General features: G+C 45.3%; 1 protein-coding gene across 3 annotated transcripts in view; it reads left to right on the top strand.

Moving 5' to 3' along the window:
• Positions 1–17,178, top strand: part of Prosap (SH3 and multiple ankyrin repeat domains prosap) — a 152,733-nt gene that overhangs the window by 27,074 nt on the left and 108,481 nt on the right. Inside the window, exon 1 of one of the 3 annotated variants that reach the window (XM_017900881.1) lies at positions 7,763–7,822. The exons of the other annotated variants lie outside the window; for them this stretch is intronic. The gene's annotated coding sequence lies outside the window, so the exon portion shown is untranslated. Of the gene's footprint in view, positions 1–7,762; positions 7,823–17,178 lie in introns of those variants that run through there. 3 annotated transcript variants of the gene reach the window in all.

The following is a 17,178-nucleotide window of genomic DNA, read 5'->3' as shown; positions in this document are numbered from 1 at the left end:
GTTTTGTCCCCGCTCGGGGCGAGCCGGACTTTTCAGCAAATTACACCCGATTTCCAACGCTCCGAACCTCTTTCAGCGCCCCCTCTTCCTCCTCCACTTTTCCACCGATTCCCGCTAGTTTCCCTTCCGTTTTCCCGCGCCGCGCGATTAAACCCCCCTCGATTCGCGCTTTTCCGACTGCTTGCCCGCGCAATTTTCGCGAGAATTCCTACGCAACCTTTTTCTCCCGACCCCCTTCACCTCGCCCCCCGTCTCGCCACGCGCTATTGCTTCTCTCCAACTCTCCCCCTCTCCCCGCTCGCTCTTTCTTCCCAAGCCTTTTCACCCGTTTCTCATTCTCTGTACTTTTTTCTCTTTCACCGTAGGCCGGACTCTTTCAGAGATCATCGAGGCAGCCCTTTCTCCGCGCCTTTTCCATCCGCCAAGATCGCACACGCTCGTTCGTCGCAGGGAACGCCACTACGTCACATAATCACCGATTTTTCCGCGACGGAGACGTTGCGCCCGGCGTGATGTGACGTAATGGATCTCTCTGCGACGTCCTTCCATCGATCGCGTTTAGCAAGAGATATACTCCTCTCTCCGTCTCCCTCTCGGAAGATAGCGCGTCCCCGTGGAAGAAGCATCGTCGAGGAGCGTAGAGCTCTTGCGCTAGAGCTAGAAAGCGTCGTAAATAATCGGCGCGCATCGTTGCGTTACCATTTTTCACGGCCGGGGCTCGCGCGGAATTTTATTTCGGCGCGGATGGCAAACAGCCACTTTCCAGCACACGACACGCTTCGGCCGGATCCGCGAGGAAAGCGCGATTAACGCGGAATCCAGTGCAAACTGACTGGTAATTACGATCAGGAGAGCAGAGCGTGAGCTGCGTTTGCCTTCGTTCGAACCGCTGGGAAAAATGTGTCTCTTATTAGGATTATGAGGAAAAAGAAGTAACTATCGTTCTTTGTAATTATTGTTGGAACCTGGATTTCAATATACAATAAGGGTTCCAGCAACAAGGCTACCAATGTTGAATGACTAACGATTCGTTGGTCCTTAGTCACTAGAAGGACCTGGTTGATAAACGCAGACCTATTTCAGAGTCCAAAACTCGTTGACTCATTCCCACTTTCACTAAGGGCCAATGGTCATCTTCATCCCCTCAAAACCTAACATCGTATGAACGCACACGAAATTTGCGAAAGGTCAGTTTCAGTACAGTTTTTAGTTCAGTAGTCAGTTCAGTCAGTTCCAGTTTCAATTTCTCTTTTGTTTTTCTCCGCTCCGAAACCAATGGAAATTGGCACCCACGCTCAGTGAGAATTAGCAGCTGAGATTTCGTAGTGTCGAGTCACTTCTGACACCAAATTTGTGTTGCAACCCGGATTTCAATATACAATACGGGTTCTAGCAAGGAGGTTACCAAGGTTGGAAAAATACAAGTCGGCAGAGAGGAAGAAGCCAAAACTGGCCTTTCGCAAATTTTATTGGTGCTTATATAATGTTAGTTTTTGGTGTAGTGAAGATGAAGATGACTTGGTCCTTAGTGTAATGGGCTATGGAGACCATCGGTTGGATCTCATATCCAAGCCAGACCTGAAGTGGCTTAAGAGTAACACGCCAATATGGGGTTCCTCCCAGGGCGTACTTCTTAGCCAACACAGGATCAAGCATTCGGGTTGACTTCCCCGATGGTTGGATCATGCTCGTTTCATTGGTGAGATATATATAAATTCGCATCTAATATAAAACGCGCATATAATAAGATCAGGAAACAATACTTGGCCCTTAGTGTAAGTAGGAATGAGTGAATTGTTTTTGGACTCTGAAATTGATCTGCGTTTATTAGCTAGGCTCTTCTAGTTACTGAGGGCCAACGAATCGTTAGTATTCCAATATTTTATTTATTTTGTTCTTAGGAAGGTATATCTTCTGTATTCTAATTGTATACGCAGACTGAGACAAAACTGGAGCGATGAAAGAGGGTGTGCAATTGCAGCTCTTCCTGGTCCCCTAATTCTTATCTACAGCGCGAAATATACGCTTCGAGGTACAGTTCAGAGGCAAACAAGAGTGCTAGTCCTTCGAATCATCGATTTAGTTGAAACTTTGCAAGTTTGTAGATTTCGTCGTGCAGTTCAAGAAAATATATCATAATGGCTCTTGAGATATTTACGATTAAAATTTTATAATTCCTTTAACTACAGGTTTATTTCCATTAATTTTTAAATTGTCTCGCGGCCTCGTGGCGACGTGCGAAAATTCTTATGCTAGAGGTCTCTAGGGTTCGATTCCTCGTCTTTTAAACGTAATTGTAGTTTTCCTTTTACAAATTTATTTTTCATTTTCTATTCATTTTTCGCCTATGAAAATATACTAAATAAAATATTGGCAACCCGGTTTGATCTGTATTATAATTTTTATGATGGGTACAATAATTTTTGCCCCGGTGTAGTCAGGAAGTTTGTCAGGATGTAATTAACACTTACACGAAGGGTAGGTTTTGTATTCCTTCTGTAATAAATAGATTATCTTTCTTACATAGTATTCTTATTAATCTGTAACAAATATATATTAGCAAATTTCATTTACAATTTATTTAAAATTATACGTTTTCATGGGCAAAAAATGAATATAAAATAAAAAGATAAATTGAAAAGAAACTACCAACTATAGATGGGAATCGAACCTCGGACCTTCACACCATAGAAATTTTCGGATGTCGTCATTAGGCCACTGTTAGAAATAAATCTGTAGTTAGAAAAGTAATAAAACTTTTATGATATATTTTCTCGAACTGCGCGACGAAATTTACAAACCTGCAAACTTTCAACCAAGTCGATGACTCGAAGGACTTGCACTCCCCCTGTAATAGATTTTTGTAAATACGTTAAGAGGTATCTTATTTTCAACATCGCGAAACACCGCTATCTTTTTCGTCACGCGCCCACGCGTCTGCGCTCGCGCGAGATAATCGGGTCTAATTTGTATCCGACCCGATTACTCGTTCTCGGTTTTTCCCGCGCGGCGCCACGGTCAGTCGAATCTCGGCGCGACTGTAGCGTCCGCGACTTGGTCGCCTCGCTGGTGGAAGAAACGAGCGTGTTTCTCGTCCGGGGGACGCGGCACGGTATCGGGGTAACCGATCGCGCGCGCGGACCCGCTTGAAAAATGTTGTCGAGAAGCGCGAGGAAGTTGTATTTAAATAAACTAGTCGGTGCGTAGTCGTTTACATCCAGCTTGGTTGGCAGTGCGTGCACCGGTTGTTTATTTTCCGTGTGGCGAGCACGTAACTCGCATCACTTCCGGCGCGTGTGCTCGATCGTGTAATCCGTGAACGATAATTAACACGCGCTCGCTGCGCCTCCCTCGGAGCGCTCTTGCACTCCGCGCGTGTCTGCCGCGGCTCCAACGGTTTAATTTGTAATAAATTATCCCGCCGTTTTCCCCGCCGTTCGCGGCAGTCTTGTCTGCCGATCTACGATCGATCTGTGCGTCGTCCGAGTCGAGAGGTAACGGATAGCAGACTTACTTACGAGGAGGTCGCTCGCGACCGATTTTCCAGTTTTCCCCGCCGTTCGCGGCAGTCTTGTCTGCCGATCTACGATCGATCTGTGCGTCGTCCGAGTCAAGAGGTAACGGATAGCAGACTTACTTACCTACGAGGAGGTCGCTCGCGACCGATTTTCCAAGAGGGAAGTTTCCGCGAGCGTAATGGCGGCCTCGTCGCGCTCCGTCGAGCTGCATTTTGCACGCGAGTATGGCGACCGGGTAACCGTGAACGCGCGACACAGAAACTGGCCTGCGTCGTCTTAACGGAATATGCTCGAGTAGCGGAGGGAAACGTCATCGGTGGAAGAGCAGAAGCCGATATTCGGTCAGGGACGATCGACTCTCTGGTGCTTCTCGTTTCTGTGTCGCGTGGAAGCGTTCGACTCTTATCGCGGCGAACTTTCTCGCGGATCCGGCGCGGCCGCGGAACACCGGAAGAGTTAATGGCGTGGTTCCGGAGCGAGTCGGCGAAATTCCATCGGTGATATCGAACGAGGTATTAACCGCTTATCCTGTTATGCCGTTGCGTTGCGTTTATCGTGTAACGAGTGGTTCCGTGTAATTGATTGGAAAGTGGCTCGGTGGTACCCGTGCGAGGTAATTAACTCGGAAACGATAATTACGAGCGAAATGGGCGTGCAGAAGTTTGTAAGCGATTTATATTCCGCTCGATGTATCTTCTCCAGGGCGTTATCGAGTAGGTCGCAGGAGTGGCGCGGCGAGCGCGGGGTACCGTTCTGCTAAATAAATAAAGGCGATGTACGTTCAGCGACTCGGTGGTGCTTTCCATTTCCACCCCATCATTTATTTCGCGCTGGCGCCGCCGCCGTTGTGTATCACGGCGGAGGGATTGCAGCAGCTGCGACCTAGGTATATACCATCCCGTATAAACACGGCTCGCGTCCACGCGGAAACGGTCTCTGGACGCGTTAGGAATTTAGGCTGCTGCGCGACTGGAAAACCTCGCAGGAAATGGTTAAAAATAGTCAAAAATAGTTAAAAATAGTCGGGAATAGTTGGGAATAGTCGGTAATAGTCGAAAGTGGTTAGTAAAACTCGACCGCGACGCTCGTTATCGGCCCCCTTGTTCCCGGAGGACGGAGGATCGCGAGCGAAAATATTTCCTCGCCGGTATCCCCGACCGCATCGCGCTCCTACTCTGCATCGAGGATCGTACGTAGAGGGCAGCATACGAGCAAAGACAGCGTGGGTAGTCTCTCCTTTTCCACCTTTTCCGTGGGCTCCTGGTGCCCATAAATCCAGACCGTTCGATTAACACGTCCCACCGCTGTCCCCTTTTCGCCTCGCGAACACGTCCTCCTCCACCCCTTCTCTCAGCTCGCTAGCACGCCTATCCACCGTTCCTTGATAAGCCACCTCTAATTTATTCCTTTCCTACGGGATAACTGTCGGCCGTTGCTCGCCGCGTCGCGCGCCCCTCGCCGTCGCCTCACCCTCGTACGCTCCTGGCGCATAGGCGCCGGTATTTAAGCCATCGTACCATTCGTTTATCGCCGCCAGATATCCTCGCTTATCGTGTCCTTTCCTTCCCATTTTCATCCCCTTTCGGTGCCCTTTCACGTCCATCGTCTCGGTCCCGTCGGATCGATTTCCTATACGCGATTTCCGCGAACGATCACGGTGCCTAGGACTAGTAGGAAGCGCAGAGACGCGAAGCGGAAAGGTAAGACGCAACGGCGCCTCGTCATCCCGGGACACTGGCCCCCTCGACATCGGTCCTGTACCCTCCGTCCCCTTTGGCGACCTGCACGCGCGCGGTATGCACGCGTCGAGGGGAAAAAAAGGCCGCGAATGTTTGCTCGCACGCACGCACGCACGCACGCACGCACGCACAGGGTGACTCGGTGATTTACGAGCGGCGATTTCTCGCGCGCGGACCCTTCTCGCTCGCGCTGTCGATCCGCGCGCGATAGATTCGAGGATCGGGAAGGCGTGCTCGCACGGACAGGATTAACGCGATGCCAGTCAATTTTCGCGGCCGACAACTTTCTTTCCTTTTTCTCTCTCCCGCGTCGCGTCTTTTTTCTTTTTCCCTTCCCCGCTTTCCCCGGGCCGGCCCGGGGAAATTAATAGCGGCGTCGAATTTGACTTACTCGCGGCATTAATAAATTTCCATGAATAATAGCCGTACCCCGGCCGCGTACCCTGGCCCCGTCCGTGGGCCGTTAAGTTCGTCGAGGGGAAAAAAGATGGCCGATGTCGGTAACAAATTGCCGCGAGTACCGCGATGACGTAAGCGCTCCGTCAAGCCGGATCGAACGCGGACGCGAGCATTGGGTTTTCGAGCGGAGAGGATCGGCGAGGAAATTTCTTTCGCGAGGACGAAATGGCCGTGGGTAAAACGAGCCGCGCGCTCGATACGATTCTCGGCTCGTAAAGCGACGAGCCGGATAGAGCGGCTCCGTTCCCGGGGCGCGCGTATCTCTCCCCTTAGCGCCGCGCCGAACGAGCTTTTACTCGCGGAGACGCGCCTCGCTTTTCTCGCCTCGGCCCCGAGACGACATGCCCATTATCGTATTATCTTTATCGCGGCCGTTGCGGCGATTGTCATTACGGTGATTATTATTTAAGACTGCTTTAGCGGGGGAATGCCAGGCGAGGACTGGTCCATCGACGCGACACTCGGCCGATACGCGCGGCCGTTTTCGCGAAAGGAAAATCTCCGCGAAATCGTAAAGAGGAGAAGATACGGCCTTGCATTCCTTCTATATCTGCCTCCCTGCACTCTCTCCTTCTTCCTCTCCCTTACCTCGATCGTTTCCCCGGTCCGATTCGCGAGTACCCGGTGGGTGGACGCGAGAACGCTGCATCTGCGCTCGCGCGCGCGCTACTCGCCGAGCGGAATCTCTTTTAATCGGCCCGGACCGGCTCCGCGGAGCGTCCCCCGGCAAATCGGTGAATTTATCAGTCGAGGATTTAGCGTAGTCTCGGCACGGAATCGACGCGGATTCATCGCGAATGCGCCGACGACGCCTCGCGCCGATAAAAACCGATTTTTATATCTTTCTGGGTTATCGCCGTCCGTTACTGCGCTCCGTCCGCGCGAACCCGCCGCGACGTTTCCAGTGCGAGCGACTAGAAAGCTACCGAGCGTGTTCACCCTCGTCGTGGTCCCCAACGTCGCTAGAAAGCGCGCGCGACACGCCTACGCGGCGAGGACTGCTCGCGCGTTTCGGCCAATGTCGCCGATTTCGTCGCGGCCTCGAACGATTGTCTAGAAATCGCTCGACCCCGCGGGCTACGCGCGGCTAGGACCTCGCGCGTTATTAATTCCGCTCGGAATAAATCTTCGTCCCACTTTGCGCGCAGTCGCAGGCCCATAAAAGGTGTCCGCTCCTTTAAATGCTAATTCCGCGTGGCCCGGGATCGATTAATCCGCCCCTGGGCCGATCCTCCGTTTCCCTCGAAATCTCGTCGACGGGTAAACCGATCGTGAGCGATCTGCCGTGGACAGCCTCGTTGATCTCTATGCCACTCGTGATTTACAGGATGGATCATTCCGCGAAGAAACGGTGGAAAACGGTGCAATTCCGATTTTTAAATCCCATATTTTATCGCTCTGACGTCGTTTTTGGAAACGCCATTCCGCTTCGCGATCGGATCGCGAAGAATTATCGAATCCGGGGCTCCCGGTGTTTATTTTCCTCGTCGTTTTTCCATAACCGTGTACGAACCGGTACGACTCTGCCAGTCGTCGATACATCGCCGAATCGAGGATCTATTTGCGTCCAGGGCCGTGCGAGGTGGAACAACGGAGTCTTGGAAAGCGGATAATTCAGAGCCGCCGGTCGTCGGAGTAGGCTATTTTTCCGCGGACGGGTATCAGGATCTGCCGGACGGACGTCTGCACCGGCGCGAAATACGCTCGTCCAATTACGCGAGGGAGACTTTGGCGACGTGGGTATCGCCTATCGGAACACGTGTATCGTGGAAACGCGAATGCAGGCCGAGATGGCCGGTTAATTGCCGTGTTTAAATCTCCCGCTCGGCTGCTCGCTTTATCGCCTCTATCCTCGGCCAGCGTTCTTTATCGAGCCGTGCCATTACTCCGGTTAGTTGATAGAGCGGAGAGAACGGCTGGATGCATTTAGCATGGGGATACAAATGACCTTATCACGCACCGCGTCTTCTCCGCCGATGCTAGTGTACATCGAGTCGAGTCGCCTTCGCGCCTCGAGTTTTCCGTCCCGATCCTGACAGTGTCGTTTCCGCCATTTTGTTGGCGACCAAGGGTCTCGTAACGGGGAAGAACGGAATAAGCAGCGAGGTAAATATAAATGTGATTTATTCTAAACTAAGTCTTGTTCTAGGCGCTAATTACTCTAGGCTGACTGTCGCTCGCTATCTCTCAAAAATTGCTATAACTGTGTAGGATGTGGGTATCGAGGTCTTCTATGAAACCATTCCAAATATTCCGTCTCCATGGGAGAGGTTTATATTAAGTGGGATAGTTGTCTTCTGTCGTGGTTCCTGTGATGACAGGAGCTGTCCTATGGTGCTAGCCTGTTGGTATCCTCGTGGTCGTCTTTGCTATTGTTAGGGTAGTAGGTAAAAGGACGACAGGAAAAGAAGGGATGCGTTTCGTCCCGGGCCTGCTAGTGGACTCGTTAGTAAGACTACCCTAGCAGGCTCTGCCTTAGACCAGGGATACTTAGGCAGCTCAGGAAGAACTCGAACCTCCTTCAAGCAGGAATCCATCTGTTAGCGAGGGTGAGAACTTGGTCCCTTCGATTTGAGACTCCGGTTATCACTGCCACGTGTTCCTCACTCTTATCGATAACCAGAGCTCGCCTAATCCTATATACTTTTACAATAATAAAAATATGACTTATTGGGAACTAACTTATTCTAGGCTTACGACTTTCACACTGACTATCTCTCAAAGAACTGCCACGTTTCACGTGCTTGCACTCTGTTTTCTTTCTTGATCGGTGGGTCACGTATCCTAAACTCTCAGAACTTCTTCGCAAGTTCTTGGAAAACCTCTAATTCCTATATATATTGTTACAGATCGCGTTTACAATTCCTGTTCTACAAATTCGATCGCTAGATTGTCGAAGATTTCCATTGAAAACGTCACTGAATAGGTTACCCCTATTGAAAGGTTGACAGTTCTGTATGAACTTCGGTGGAAGACGTTTCTTTTTACAATCAACAGCCGATTGTTATTTTGTCCGAACATTCTGGAAGCTGCTGAATTGTTCACCCTGAAGTTACTATCCGCTCTTTACTTGGAAAAATACCGGGTAGATATGAAAATCTCGTATCAGTGTAACTTTCTACTAGGCTTTCACTCTTCGCTTGCATTCGGTTGTCATAAACATCCCTTACATTCGATCCTTTTACACGTGGTCACTTTCATTCTAACAAGTCCTTTGCAAGTCCTTTAATTGAAACTTTGTAGATTTGTAGATTTCGTCATGCAGTTCAAGAATATATATCATTATAGCCGCCATTACTCGATAGTTTTTGAGATATTTACTAGGTTTACTATAATGATATATATTCTTGCACTGTCTGACGAAATCTACGAATCTACAAACTTTCAATTAAGTCGATAACCCGAAGGACTTGCACTCTTCTTACAAGTCCAAACATTCTTGACATTCTTTCAGGGCCGTACTTATCCCTTTCCTGCAGAAATGTAATTCGATTTCGATGAACGAAAATCGAGCGTGCGTGATCGTAGATCATGGGATCGCTGGGGCCGCCGGTCATTAGGCTAATGCAGCCTCGCTTATTTCCATGCAATCGATCCTCGTTGATTGCGTCGGCGCTCTCTCCCTCGTTGCGCCCTCTGTCCGTAAATATCGCGGCGCTGCGAGCGGAAGGGTTCGCGCAGTCGAAAGTGTCGGTGCTATCTTTAGCCTATGTTTCCATCGAACGCGACTAATTAGCCCGTAACGTCGTCGGCAGAGTTATCATCCGCGCACAGGATGCGCCTTTGGAATTACGCGCGAGGAAGCGGCGCTAGATAAGGCAAAACGCGGCTTTCGCGAGGCAAGCGGGCCAAGGTTTCCGAGCGATAGCGCCGCAGGCAAACGCGCGAACACGCGTCGCGTAGACCTCGAGAAAAGAGGCATATTTCCGGAGGAAACGTGCAACGGAAAATCGCCAACACGCTGCGAATCGGGGAATCCTGGGTCGTTACATCGGCCAGAGCCTGCGGCGAAGGAATGCCAATGCGTCCTAATGAACGTCGATTCGTCGTCGAGATATCGAAGATGCGCGTAGGTACACGGTTGTGGGCATGAGCCTGGCTGGACTAGGTTCGTGTCTCTACTCGCGCAAACGACTTTGATGGAAAAAGGAAATTTCACCGTGTAAACGTCTTTGGATGAGCTACATTTCGCAATCCTTTAATCGTATTACGACATAAAGGAATGATTTACGATTCCAATTTACTCTCACTGCGCAGTTGACATCGCGTGCACTGGTATTCTTTACAGAGGGTGTCTTGGATTCTACGTGAAAAAGCGAATGGAAAATAGAGAATAACATTTCTTCGTTCGAGGCTTCGTTGTCGAGAAAATCCGCTTTGAATATGCACCGAGTGCACCGCTACACTGAGGCCCCCACCCGGCTAGTGAGCCAAGCTAGGTGCACGCGCACTCGGTGAATATTCCAAGTCGATTTTCTCAATTAGCAAGCTTCAAATGGAAAAATGTTATTCTTTATTTTCCATTTGCTTTTTCACGTAGAATCCCGGACACTCGCTGTAACGAATACCAAGGCACGCGATGTCAGTCAATTGGAATCATTACTTCATTACGCAATACGGCTAAAGAATTGCGAAATGTAGCTTATCCAAAGACGTCTACACGGTGAAATTTCCTTTTCCCATTGAAGTAGTTTGCTCGATTCGAGGCTCGAACCTAAAGCTAACAATAGGTGCACGATTTTCTTAATTAGGAAGCTTCAAATGAACAAACTTTATTTTCTATTTTCGATTTGCTTTTTCACGTAGAATCTCCTGCTTCTCGATTACATACCCTATGCTTGGATACCCTGTATAAACTCTCGTTTTCCTATGACTGCACTGGTGCGATCAGTGCAGCGCTTCGAGGATAGTTACTATACACCTACCTAAATCGCGATGTGATCTGCTTAATGAATATTTTATGAAAAACACCCCATCTCGGCGTAAATATTTATACGGCCTAGACGCGGGAATAGTTGGATACCTTCCCTGGTGCCTTCCTGAGCACGATCTTACACGTTCGACTGTGCACAGTCTGTCCTCGATCGTCTGCGATTTCGTCATGATAGGATTCTACCTACGCCAGTGGTTCCTAGAGAGTCCCCTACAGTGCCGGAAGAAGCGGGTGCCTAGATTGTGCCAAAAGGTATCGCGGGAATTCGCTAAAATCTAAGATCCTGCACACTAGAGACACACTTTCGGCAGGTCCCCGAGAAACCCCCCAATTTCGCATCGAGAAGGTAACCCGTGGAAAGGGGAACGATCCCGTTTTCTCGAAGTTGCCATTTTCCTCGGTCCCGAGAGTCCGACGACAGAAAAGACGATGGCGGCACGCGGCGTCGGAAAGAGAGACGATCCGAGAGTAGATTCTCTGCCAGTCGACAGCGACAGTGGAGAACGCTCGTGAGATCGAGAGCGAACACACGGAGATGTACCTCCGGGCGAAATTTCACCTTACGCAATTAAGCCAACGCGTCGGCTTCGCAGCCGCTTACATCAACGGTGTTACGCGTTGATCTTGCGCGCACCTGATCTTGCCGGTCCCCGCAACGCGACAGTTCGTACTTGAAACCCGTACTCTCGACACCGTCGACGTGTTCTTTAGCGATCCTACCGTGAAAAGGGAACCACTGGTGCTACTGGAACTATGCACCTGGGTAGCTTGGTGGCTCAGACGTCGGTCTCTGAACAATTCTCTTCTGTTTTTCCCGAGATTTCTGCTGGATTTTTAATTCTCTCTCTCCCCCTCTTTCTCTCTTTCTCTCCCTCCAGTCTTTCTCTCTCTCTCCCTCTCTATCTCTCTCTCCCTCTCTCCCCCCAGTCTTTCTCTCTCTCTCCCTCTCTTTCTCTATTTTTCTCCCCTCTCTCTCTCTCTCTTTCTCTCTTTCTTTTTTTTTTCTTTCTTTTTTCTTTCGTAGATCTCAGATCGTTTCGTCGTATTTAGCGAACGCTTCGTCACGGGACATTTGCGATGTATGGCGACTGTGGGATAGGAACGTGGGAGGAAAGGGAATATTTTGGACTTTGTTCCGTTGTTGCTGGCAACAAATCACACGACGGATTTCTCCGTGGATTCCGGCTTGCTCCTTTCCCTGTAAAACTGAGAAATTACGTTCCCCATTTTTCCTTTCACTCGTATTGTACGTACGCGGATGAACCAGGCTGCTCGATTTGCTTCCACGCGTCTTCCACGTTGCTAGGTTGATCGTTTTTGGACGAAGGACTCCACGACGTCCCAGATTTTACACTCGCCAGAGAATTTTACACTGATTTTACACCCTTCGACGCGAATTTTAATTTACGATCAGGTAATTTTTGTGGAGCTTACTTTTCGCTGTAAACTAATTCGTAATTGAAATTGCAGGATAATCCTGAGTCTTCGAAAATTGGGGGTTCTTCGAGCAACTCGCGATTTTTGGCTGCTGAATGACGTATTACACGAAAAGTAGAAACGTTTGGAGGTTCGTTCTTATGTTAAAAGTTAGGTTAGGGTAATTTTGAGTTTGTTAATAGGTATAATTGTAATTATTAATTAACCCTTTGCACTCGGTGATTTTTCTGTTACAGAAAAATAGTAGTTCCAAGACTTTCTGCCATAAAGTCGACGATATTTCTAAAGAAGTGAATAAGAAATCGTATGAAAATTAAAAGGTAGATTTATTTTACTCCAATATTCCACGCATCGTTGGGTAATTGTAAATTTGATGTATTAATTAGCATTCATTTTTAGAATCTGATTAAATGGCGACCGAGAGGCGCCTCTCCCCAGTGTAAAGGATTAATAATTATAATTATTTGTGTTTCTCGGTAATTATAATTAGTGATCAAAATTTAAAACTAATTTAAAAATAATTCCGGTCCTATATCATAGATGGCTCTGATCGAAACTCTACCTCATTGGCTGCATTACAGCCAATGAGATGAACTTGTGATCAGCACCATCTATGATTTTGGACTCGAAGCTCATGAAAGGAACAGGAACGCAGAATACGCGAGGAGGTATCTGACAACCTCCACCAGTTTCTAGTTGAAACTCATAGATAGCGCGCTGATGGTCAAAAGCTTCGCGTAAAAAGTCACAGATGGCGCTGATCGCAAATCTCATCTTATTGGCTGCATTAGCGCCAATCGACGCGTAGCACCACCCTTAGAAAAGGATATAAAATGGCTGATGACCAACACGATTAACTTGAAAGGAAAAATCATCAAATTAATCACTTTCTCAGGTTAATTTGTGAACTTTTATAATTGCATCCTAAAGAGGCAACCTCAAAGAACTTTCCAATATTATTTTTGATATAAATTACGGGTTAATTAATTAATTATTTGTAATTATTCCACAAAGTGTCTGAATTGTTACCGTAAATATTAGGAGTTAGTCATTAATTACTATCTTCTACGCAATTAATTTGTGAATTTCATGAACGCATGTTCTCATATAATTTTTTATCATATTTCACTTCTGGTTTTGTTCATAATTAAATATTTTAATGAATAAACATAGCGCTCGTTGTTACCGACTCATGTCCGTCTTCAAATAATAATTAATAACAAATTAATTGGCATCTAATTGTGTACGAAAATTATATAAGAATGTTGTCCAAAGATCCAGCTTTCCGGTGCATTTATAAAAGTTCATAAATTAATTGTAGAAATTTGGTAATTTGAGATTTTTCACAAATAGCAACATATTCAAAAAATTCTTGGCCCACAAATTTGTTCTGCCAATTTTGCGATCTTGTATTAGGCAAACATAACATTAGAGGAGCTCTCACGCTGACAGAATTCCAAGAATACTGAGCCTAAAAAATTCACAGCGTTGGCATGAAACCTTCTGCCAATGTTGCAATTTTGTATTAGGCGAACATAACATTAAAGGAGCTCTCACTCCGACAGAATTTCTGTAAAATAAAAAGCCTATAAATTTCGCAGCGTTGGCATGAAACCTTCTGTTAATTTCTGCGATTTTGTATTAGGCGAACATAACACGAGAGGAGGTCGTTTGTTGAACGATTCCAAAAAAATGACGTCATTTCCAAGAATTTCGTGGACAATACTTTTGCAGCCTCTGCGAGAAATCAGTGGCGAATGTCACGATTTTGTATCAGGAGAACATAACATGCAAGGAGGTCTATCGTCGAGCCAGTTCCAGGAATTCTCGGACAATACTTTTGCCGCCTTGAAGAAAAGTCTTTGGCCGATTTCACGATTTTGTATCAGGAGAACATAACATGCAAGGAAGTCTGTTGCCGAGCCAGTTCCAAGAATTCTCGGACAATACTTTCGCCACCTTGAAGGAAAGGCTCTGGCCGATTTCACGATTTTGTATCAGGAGAACATAACATGCAAGGAAGTCTGTCGCCGAGCCAGTTCCAAGAAATGACGTCAGTTCCAAGAATTCACGGACAATAATTTTGCCGCTTCTGGTCAATACTTTTGCCGCTTCTGGTCAATACTTTTGCCGTTTCTGGTCAATACTTTTACCGTTTCGGTGGACAATACTTTTGCTGTTTGTGGTCAATACTTTTGCCACTTCTGGTCAATACTTTTGCCGGTTGTGGCCAATACTTTTGCAGCCTCGACGTAAAATTTTCTGCCGATTTCGCGATTTTGTATCAGGAGAACATGACGTGACAGGAGGTCGCTCGACGAGACAGTTCCAAGAAATGACGTCATTTCCAAGAATTCTCGAACAATACTTTTGCAGCCTCGACGTAAAATTTTCGGCCGATTACGCGGTTTTGTACCAGGATAACATGACATGCAAGGAGGTCGCTCGTCCAAGTCATTTCCGAGAATTCTCCTGACAAAACTTTTGTGGTTTCAGCAAGAAATTTTTGGCCGATTTTGCGATCTTGCATTAGGATAACATAACATGAAAGGAGGTCGCTCGTCGAGTCAGTTCCAAGAAATGTCGTCATTTCCAAGAATTCTCCGGACAAAACTTTTACAGTTTCAGCAGTATATTTTTGGCCGATTTTGCGATTTTTTATTAGGATAACATAACATGAAAGGAGGTCGCTCGTCGAGTCAGTTCCAAGAAATGTCGTCATTTCTAAGAATTCTCTGGGCAATACTTTTGCAACACGGCAAGAAATTTTCAACCAATTTTGTCTCTTTGTATTAGGGTAACATAACATGATAGGAGGTTGCTCACCGACCTATTCTATGATTTTACATCATCTCCAATAATTCTCTGAACAATACTTTTTCTACTTTGTAGTACATTTTAATAATTTTACTTACCTTATACTTACCTTCCCTTACTTGGATTCCTTTCCTTACTTACAAGGAGTGTGCAAGTCGGTCGGGTCACCGATTTAGTTGAAACTTTGCGGCTTTGTAGATATCGTCATGAAGTTTAAGAAAATATATTATTATAGCCGCAATTACTAAATAGTTTTTAAGATGTTTGCGATTAAAGTTTTATTACATCCTTAATTAAATATATATTTCCAATGTCTTATCGTAACTGGAACGATCGAGAATTGATATACTGGAGGACTGGGGTTCGATTCCCATCCCTAGTTTTGATTATTTTTTAAAATATATTTTTTGTTTTGTATTTATTTTTCGCCTATGACAACATTGTAAGTACACAATTATAAATAAATTTTCTTACTAAAAAAAATTATTTTTTACGCTTTCTTATGCTAGTATATATTTATTACAAAATAATAAGAATATTATGCATGAAAAATACTTCTCTACAGCAATCTTATTTACTACTGAAAATACAAAACTATCGCTCGTGTAAGTAATAATTATTAAATAAAACATCCTATAAGAATGTTGCCTACAATTTCAACTTTGCTGTGCAGCTATAAATGTTCATAAATTAATCAGAAACGCTTGGAAATTTATTAATTTTCTACTGTACAATTGATTTCTAGTATCCAGTTCGAATAAAAATTTTACCGCCTGCAATCAGCGCCATCTATGACTTGGGCTTAAAAATCAAGAAAGTAATAAGAATATAGAATGGGCAAGGAGGTCGTCGAAATGCTCATCACGCGGTAGAGAAGGACAGAGAGGGGTTAGAAAAGGATAAAATGGCTCCAGCAGTGAAGAATTATTAATTATTCAATTTCTGTAAACAATTTGTGAACTTTTATAATTTCATTGCAAAGCTGGAACTCCAGGCTACATTTTTATATAATTTTCGTAAAGGATTGAACTTTAAATTGTTAGTTATTAATTTTTGTTTGATGGCATCTTTGATTCCGTAACGGCGGCCATCATGATCTTCCGTGAAAATATTTAATACTAAACGAAACTAGAATCAAAATGTGATCTAAAGTTATATGAGAAGATTCGCAAGAACATTGTTTTTATAATGCGTGCATAAAGATTCATAAATTAATTGCGTAAAGGGTCGTAATTAATGAAAAAACAATGGCGTCTTCGACAATCTCCGACAACAATTCCAACACTGCGCAGAACAATTATTAATAATTAATTAATTGGGGACAAATTTCTGTTGAAAAAAATCTTGGAAAGTTCTTAAGGGATCTGCCTTTACGATGGTACTACAAAAGTTCATAAATTAATCACAGATATTGAGTAATTAGTGAATTTTCCACTGCCGATTTGATTTATTAAAATATATTCGGAGCACATAACCAGAGTTAGTAAACTGATATCAGAGCCATCTATGTTCTCGTTGCGGAACTTGAGCTTCGAGTCTAAAATCATAGATGGCTCTGATGCCAGTTTACTAACTCTGGTTATGTGCTCCGAATATATTTTAATAAATCAAATCGGCAATGGAAAATTCACTAATTACTCAATATCTGGGATTAATTTATGAACTTTTGTAATACCATCGTAAAGGCAGATCCTTTAAGAACTTCCCAATATATTTTTCGATAGAAATTTGTCCCCAATTAATTAATTATTAATAATTGTTTTGCGCAGTGTTTGAATTGTTGTCGAAGATTGTCGAAGACGCTATTGCTTTTTCATTAATTACTATCCCTTACGCAATTAATTTATGAAATTTTAAGCACTCACTATAAAAACAATGTTCTTGCGAATCTTCTCATATAACTTTTGATCACATTTTGTTTCTAGTTTCGTTGAGCATTAAATATTTTCACGTTAGATCGTGATGGTCGCCGTTACGAAATCATAGACGCCATCAAATCAAAATTAATAACTAACAATTTAGAGCTAAATTCTTTACGAAAATTATATAAGAATTAAGCCTGATGTTCCAGCTTTGCAATGAAATTATAAAAGTTCATAAATTAATTACAGAATTGAGTAATTAATTAATTTTTCACTATCAGAGTCCTTTTATCCTTTTCTATCCCCTCTCTGTCCTTGTCTGCCAGGTGACGAGCTCTTTGGCGACCTCCTCGCCTATTCTATATTCCTATCACTTTCTTCATTTTTAAGCCAAATCATAGATGGCGCTGATC

The sequence above is a fragment of the Eufriesea mexicana genome, unplaced genomic scaffold (genome assembly GCF_001483705.2).
Source record: "Eufriesea mexicana isolate 0111107269 unplaced genomic scaffold, ASM148370v2 scaffold1358, whole genome shotgun sequence".
Classification (NCBI taxonomy): Eukaryota; Metazoa; Arthropoda; class Insecta; order Hymenoptera; family Apidae; genus Eufriesea; species Eufriesea mexicana.
Note: the sequence above shows the minus strand (reverse complement) of the source record. Positions and strands in the feature narration are given on the sequence as shown.